This window comes from Prionailurus bengalensis, chromosome C1 (assembly GCF_016509475.1).
Source record: "Prionailurus bengalensis isolate Pbe53 chromosome C1, Fcat_Pben_1.1_paternal_pri, whole genome shotgun sequence".
Lineage (NCBI taxonomy): Eukaryota > Metazoa > Chordata > Mammalia > Carnivora > Felidae > Prionailurus > Prionailurus bengalensis.
In genome coordinates this window covers 164,106,577-164,115,049 of record NC_057345.1, presented here as the reverse complement: position 1 = coordinate 164,115,049, position 8,473 = coordinate 164,106,577, and positions in this window count along the sequence as shown.

Sequence of the window (8,473 nt, the reverse complement as noted above, 5' to 3'; positions counted from 1 at the left end):
CCCAAAGAGCTCAAAAGAATCAGTATGCTTTTAAAAACTAGAAGACCCGTTTTACCTTTTTATAGTCAGAGAAGTGATATTTGTACATTGTTTTGAAATCCTCAGAAGACGAACCAGTCAGCACCTATTGTTGGGGCATTTTAAACATTTCTATTTCTTTAAAGAAAGGTTTTTTTAAACATTTTATTTTTGAGAGAGACAGAGAGACCGAGAGCAAGCAGGGGAGGGGCAAAGAGAGAGGGAGGCACAGAATCTGAAACAGGCTCCAGGCTTTGAGCTGTCAGCACAGAACCTGAGCTGGGACTCCAACTAAGAGACCGTGAGATTCCTCAGGGTCCTGAGCCGAAGTTGGATGCTGGATGCTTAACCGACTGAGCCTCCCAGGTACCCCTAAACATTTTTAAAAGAAGCACTGTGACTTAATTAAAAACATATATTTGGTTTCGTCTCCAGTTCCTGACACACAGCTCCTAAAACCATTGGAATCTCTGGAGTGTGCTAAGTGTCTTTTGTACCTAGGGAGGGGGGCACCTCGATAGCTTCAGGATGGGTGCTGGGTTGGCCAAGACATAATTAGAGGGTTGGAATTTTTACCTCCACCATCCCCACCCCCCACCTCTGACCTCTGAGAAGGGGGGAGTGGCTGGAGGTTGAGGTCAATCACCAATGGCCAATGATTTCAACAATCATGCCTACATAATTAAACCTCCATAAAAACCCTTAAACCATGGGGTTCAGAGAGCCTCCAGGTTGGTGGACACATCAAGACACTGAGAGGGTGGCCTTCCCAGGGAGGGCATGGAAACCCCTTCCCACATATCTTTCCCTATGCATCTCTTCTATTTAGCTACTCTTGAGTTGTATCCTTTATAATAAACCATGAACAGTAAGTGAAGTGCTTTTCTGAGTTCTGTGAGCCACTCTATCAAATTATCGAACCTGAGGAAGGAATCATGGGACCCCCCAGTTTGTAGCTGATTGTTTGGTCAGAAGTACTGGTGACTATCTCAGACTTTTGACTGGGCAGTCCTATAAGTTCTGTGCTGACTCCTGGTAGTTAGCGTCAGAATTGAATTGTGGAACAAGCAAATGATGTCTAGAGAGTTGGAGGATCAATTGATGTGGAAAAAACCCCAACACATTTGGTGTCAGAAGTGTTGTGAGTAAAAACAGCTCAAGCACATCCAATAAATGTAAAACTAACAGCCTCAAGTGTGCATTTTTAACTTTTATATGTAATTTCTGAACCCAGAAAGGTTTTCATAACTTTTTTCCAAATTTTCCAAAATGGTTTACAATCACTATATGCTACTTTAATCAGAAAAATCAGAAAAAAAGCGAGCGCCAAAACAAAAACAAAATTTCCAGGAAAAGCAACAATAGAGGTCCAAGAAATTTAAATTGTTGCCTCGCTTTGGATACACAGCCGTACTTAATTAAGAATTTCTGTACTGTGGGGCCTCTGGGCAACTCTTGATCTCAGGGTTGTGAGTTCAAGCCCCACATTGGGCATGGAGCCTCCTTAAGAAAAAAAATTGTACAAAGTAAGAAATCTGAAAACGTTTGAGGTGCCTGAGTGGCTCAGTCGGTTGAGCGTCCGACTCTTGATTTCAGCTCAGGTCATGATCCCAGGGTTATGAGATCAAGGCCTGTGTCGGGCTCTGCACGGAGCGTGGAGTCTGCTTAAGATTCTCTCTGTCTCTCCCCACCCCCCCCACTGCCCTCTCCTCCGCTCAAGTACACACACTCTCTCTCTTCTCAAATAAATAAATAACAAAAACCTCAAAAAATAGACTCATGTCTATTTTTAGAGTGTGAAATGAAACAGAGCAGTCCTGTATGATCCATCCCTCCCACAATGCTTTGCAAATGTGTCCCTAAACTCACGTTCACCCAGCTTGCATGCAACTTTGCAAGGCAGCCCTCTCCATCAGCAGACAGGCACTCCCCGGGAAAAGAGCACGTCCTCCCGCTGAGCCAGAGTCTGCCCCCCGAGGCATTCCACCCTGGGCTTCTGGAGCATGTCAGATGAAGTCCTGCACAGGACACTTCAAGCACCCGAAGACTGTTATGTCCTCTTCTCGGAGTCTCCTGGTATTCAGAGCAAGCCGTTTGAGGGCTCTCAACTGTTCTTCAAATTGCACGTTTGCCACCTCGCTCCTTTTCCTCTCCCTCTCTATCAGAGGCTCTCCAGCCTGACCAAGAGCTAAGTACGCACTCTTCATTGGATGAGAGCTGAGCGAAGGACCCAAGGGTTATAATCTTCTTTGATGGACACTGCTGCTAGTAACTCAGTCTAATCTCGGGGAGTTCGTTTTATGATAGCCTTGCCATTCTCCCAGCTCCAAATGAACCTGTAGTCAGCTAACCCGTGCCACTCCCCAAATTCGAGGTCTTTACTACATGAACTGCTGCTAAACCACCTTACGGTCAGTTATTTGAGTCAGATTGTGGGTCTTTATATGTGCCTGGTTAAACAGTAAAAACGTGACTCTTAGGGAAAGTAGGCATTTCACCTAAGATCCCATCACTGGTAACTAATAGCACATCAAAGTCTTTTTCAATATTGACTTCTTCATCCAAAAGAGTATCAGCATCACCAAAAAAAAAAAAAAAAAAAGCAGACTTTAAAAAAAACCTTGTATATATCAAGCATTATTTAAATGCTTTTTGTAAATCAACGAATTGAATCTTCATGACTTTATGAGGTAGGTCCTATTATCATCCACATCTCAGCGTTCAAGAAGCCGAGGCACAGAGAAATAATCAATTCCCAAGGTCACAGAGTTGCTAAATGGCAGAGCTAGGATTCACTCCCAGGTAGTCTGGCTGCATCGGTCTACTTAACCATTCAGCCTCTCAAAGCAACCTTTCCCGTTTCTTATTACAGCTTTATAAAAACGTCTCTGATTTAAAAAAAATTTTTTTTAACGTTTTATTTATTTTTGAGACAGAGAGAAACAGAGCATGAATGGGGGAGGGGCAGAGAGAGAGGGAGGCACAGAATCGGAAGCAGGCTCCAGGCTCTGAGCCATCAGCCCAGAGCCTGACGCGGGGCTCGAACTCGCGGACCGGGAGATCGTGACCTGGCTGAAGTCGGACGCTTAACCGACTGAGCCACCCAGGCGCCCCAAAACGTCTCTGATTTTTAAGAATGCGGTAGTTTACCGATTCGCTCAGCACTTGTTGACTTCCAGGCCTTATGCTTAGCTCCGCGTATACACGTACAGGACAGACAAGACGAAGGCTGGGCACGGGGTGATTTCCGTCAATTGTCAGTGACAGAAACCTGACTCAAACTAGATGAGGCTGAAAAAGGGAGATTTGTTGGCTCATAAATCCAGAAGTGTAAGAGGAATAGATCTTGGGTTAGAGGCAATAGGATCTAGAGGTGAAGATGCCAGGCGTGTCTGGGTGGCTCAGTCAGTTGGGCATCTGACTTCGGCTCAGGTCATGATCTCACGGTTTGTGAGTTCAAGCCATGCGTCGGGCTCTGTGCTGACAGCTCAGAGCCTGGAGCCTGTTTCGGATTCTCTGTCTCCCTCTCTCTCTCTGCCCCTCCCCCACTCATGCATGCACATGTGCTGTCTCTCTCTCTCTCCCTCTCTCAAAAATAAATAAACATTGGAGGTGAAGATGCTGTCGTTGTTAGGGCATGGGTGGGGCTTGTTGCCAGAAAGTGGTGAGGGAAAGCCTGCCAGGGGGAGGTAAACCAAAGCCACCGATGGCAGAGGGAGGTCTTTGGTTCCAAGCAACAGAGGCCTATTCTCGGACCTTGAAGATAAAAGAAATGTATTAGAAGGTATAGGGTGGCTTTTGGAATCATCAAATCAGCTGGAGAAGCAGGATCAGCAGGACCAATAACTGGGGCAGCTTGAGGGAATTCGAGGAGCATGGCCTTAACCGACACGCATCTTTCCTGAAATGCGTCAGCACCAGTCTTTTTTCCTCCCCCTCGTGTCTCTTCACTCAAGATTAGTAAGATACCTCTGCACACGTATGAGAATGGCTAAAATGAAAAAGACCGATCATGCCAAGCGTTGACGAGCATGTGGAGAAATTTGAGCCCTCGTACACGCTGGGTGGGAACTTGTGCAAAACCACACGAATCCTGGCCAACACAGTCTGGTTATTTCTCAAAAAGTTAAACATGCATTTATCATCTGACCCACGCGTTCTACTTGTAGGTATTTACCAAAGAGAAATGGAAGCATGAGTGTGTACTAAGACGGGTACATGAATGTTCATGGCCCTTTGTTCACGATAGCCCCCAAGGGGAAACAACCCAAATATCCACCAAAAGGTGAGTGGCTAAGCAAACTGGTATCTGTCTGCCCAGCAATAAAAAGGAAGGAATTATTACTGCCCACAGCGACATGGATGAATCTAAAATAATTATGCTGAATGACAGAAGCCAGTCAAAAAGGTTGCATAGGATATGATTCAATGTATATACAATTCTTAAAAGATGAAACTGATTGCTGGATAGTGACAGAAAAGAGATCAGTAGTTTTCTGGGGAGAGCAGTTAGAAGAAGAAATTAGTAAGGAGAACAAGAAAACTTTTTGCGTTGATGGACATGTTTATTATCTTGACTGTGGTGATGGTTTCATGGGTATATACATAGGTTTAATTGTATCAGGGCATATAAATATGTACAGTTTGTCATATGTCAATTATACTTCAAAAAAGCTGTTCAAAATGTTCTCGACAAAGTCTCCACTACAGATTTAAAGAAAGAGATGATAATTTTCCTTTCGCGATCATCACTATTGGAAAAAATTATTAAAAGCATACGAATTTCTTTTTTAAAAAACAGTGAATCTGATATTCAGTATCATCATTTTTGTTTATTTATTTTTGAGGTAGAGCATGACTGGGGGAGGGGCAGAAAAAGAGGGAGAGAGAGAATCCCAAGCAGGCTCCATGCTGTCAGCACAGAGCCCGATGCGGGGCTTGAACTCACGAACCGTGAGATCATGACCTGAGCTGAAATCAAGAGTCAGATGTTTAACCAACTGAGTACCCAGACACCCAAATGTATGCTGATTTTTTAATATGTCTTTGGTAAGTTGGTCTTTGGAGTGTTGGCATAGTGAGTGTGAAATGCCTTGGGGGAAGACATCATTTAGTTCATGGTTTCCTACGGCCCACACATTTCTACATAAAAAACTAGTAAATCAGTCAATTAGAATGTTTACGTTTGTAGAAACATTAGAAATCATCTAGTTCAACTGTGACATTTTGTAAGTGAAAAAAACTGAGAATCAGAGCAATAATTCACCTACAGTTATTTGGCTAGTGAAAAAATCATGGTATAATTACTTAATTAAAAAATTACTTTACTGGGCAAATGGCAAGCCCCTTCGAAATAATTGCTAACAGCAACCTTGACAGATTTCTATCTTGACAGATTTTTGGTGTTGTTGTTTACCTGATTCCTGCCTCTTCAACGATCTCTGGTATATATCCCGTGTAGAGACACTCCTTTCCCACAGGAGGAATGGCTGGGAAGGACACCACCGTCACTCGACTGACACTGCCTTTCTGAATTCAGCTGTTTTTCCACAAAGGTGTGGTCAAGGATTCCTCAAACATGGTGGCCTAATGATAGCTCCCATCTTCCTTGTGCCAATGAACCATTCGGTAGAGTAGTCATGTTTGTCTAATTCTATCCTTTGGCCTTAAAAAAAATTTTTTTTTAATAAGATTATAGTTGGTACACAATGTTACATTAGTTTCAGGTGTGCAACACAGCGATTCAACTTCTCTGTATGTTATGCTATGCTCTCTAAAAGTGTAGCTACTCTCTGTCACCGTACAACGCTATTACACTATCACTATTACACTATTACACTCTTACACTATCACTATACTATTACAATATCATCTATTACACTATTACAATATTACACTATTACAATATCATCGGCTATAATCCCTATGCTCTCCCTTTTATTCCCGTGATGTATTTATTCCCGAACTAGAAGCCTGTATCTCCCACTGCCCTTCACTCATTTTGCCCATCCCCCGCCCCTTTCCCTTTGGCAATCATGAATTTGTTCTCTGTATTTCCAGGTCTGATTCTGCTTTTTGTTTGCTTATTCGTCTGTCCTTTAGATTCCACATTTATTTATTTATTTATTTATTTATTTTTTCAACGTTTATTTATTTTTGGGACAGAGAGAGACAGAGCACGAATGGGGCAGGGGCAGAGAGAGAGGGAGACACAGAATCAGAAACAGGCTCCAGGCTCTGAGCCATCAGCCCAGAGCCCGATGCGGGGCTCGAACCCACGGACCGCGAGATCGTGACCTGGCTGAAGTCGGACGCTTAACCGACTGCGCCACCCAGGCGCCCCTAGATTCCACATTTAAGTGGAATCACATGGTGTTTGCCTTTCTCAGTCCGGCTTACGTCACTGAGCACAATACCCTCTAGGTCCATCCAGATTGTCACAAATGGCAAGATCCCACCCTTTTTACGGCTGAGTAATATTCCATTGTGTGTATGAATATATACATATATATCTCACATCTTCTTTACCTGTTCATCTGTTGATGGACGCTAGTTTGCTTCCACGTCTGGACCTTTGTAAATAATGCTGCAATAAACACAAGGATGCCTGTATCTTTTCAAAATAGTGTTTCCATTTTCTTTGATGCCTAGGAGCTTACATTTTCTTTGATAACCTAGGGGTTTGATAACTCCTAGGAGTAAACACCTACAAGTAAAATTACTGGGTCATATGATAACTCTATTTTTAATTTTCTTAAGAACCTCCATGCCATTTTCCATAGTAGCGGCACCAGTTTGCATTCCCACCAATAGTGCACGAGAGTTCCTTTTTCTCCACCTCCTTGCCAACACCTAGTTCTTATCTTTTTTTAATGTTAGCCATTCTGATGGGTGGAAGGTAATATCTCAAGGTGCTTTTGATTTGCATTTCCCCAACGATCGGTGATAGTGAACATCGTTTCCTATGTCTGTTTGCCATCTGCGTGTCTTCTTTAGAAAAATGTCTATTCAGGTCCTCTACCCATTTTAAAAAAATTTTTTAATGTTTATTTATATTAGAGAGAGAGAGAGAGAGAGAGAGAGAGAGAGAGGATGTGCACATGAGCAGGGGAGGGGCAGAGAGACAGAGAGGGAGACACAGAATCTGAAGCAGACTCCAGGCTCTGAGCTGTCAGCACAGAACCCGGCTTGGGGCTCAAACCCACCAAGCATGAGATCATGACCTGAGTGTGAGCTTATGACCTCAGCAGAAGTCAGAGGCTTAACCGACTGAGCGACCCAGGCACCCCCCTCTGCCCATTTTTAAATCAGGTTGTGTGTTTTTTTCATATGCTTTTAGCATGCTTTTTAATTGGTAAAGAACAACAATAACAATAAAACATATAACCAAGAGTTTGCAACGATTAGATAAACACTATTTAAACAGCAATAGTCATCAAAATACTTTAAGCATTATAAGACATCTGGTTCATTTCAATAGTAAATTTTTTTCTATTCAACTTTTTTTCTATTAAATTTTGGGGATACACTCATCCCCAAAATTTAATAGAGAAAAAATAACCCTTTGCAAAATAAAATAAAAAGGATTCTTCTTTTAAAAAAATTTTTTTTAATGTTTATTTATTTTTGAGACAGAGAGAGACAGAGCATGAATGGGGGGAGGATCAGAGAGAGAGGGAGACACAGAATCTGGAGCAGGCTCCAGGCTCCAAGCTGTCAGCACAGAGCCCGACATGGGGCTCGAACTCACGGACCTTGAGATCATGACCTGAGCCGAAGTCGGATGCTCAACCGACTGAGCCACCCAGGCGCCCCAATAAAAGGATTCTTCTAAAGCATATCTTATACAAAAATTGATTTCAGAAGCATGGAAAATTTAAAGCCATAAAAAAAGTAGAATAAAATATAGATGAATATTGGTTACACTTCTTTTATGGTATATGCACAACGCACGTTCCCTATTCCCTTTGAGAACGGCCCTTTCTCCACATGATGCCCCTCAAGACGAGCTCTTTATAGTTTGTGACTCCCACACTCGCTGGACATAGCTTGTATTTTTGGATTGGAAAGAGGGAAGCAAAATAGGTCAATCTACTGGGTAGACTGTATGAATTAGCTTCTCTTTCCCATGAGTTAAAATTGAGGCACAGAGATGCTAGTGCATTTTTCCGTGGTGCCAAAACCAGGGTGGCCACAGCATGGATGAACAGCATATCAGAGAAGAGGGAAGAAGAAAGCAGCTGCTCACAGAGAAGCAGAGAAGTGAAGTGAGTGGAACAGGTAGCTCAGAGAAATGCGAAAGATGTTTTGGCTCCAGGTAAGGTGTTAATTCCTAGCTCCTGACTCTCATGTGGCCTGCTTAAATCTCCTACCCCCAGGTTCCATTTTAGATCCCAAGTATTAAAATGAATTTCCCTTTAATTAAACCAGCTTCTATTGCTTGCAAATAAAAACA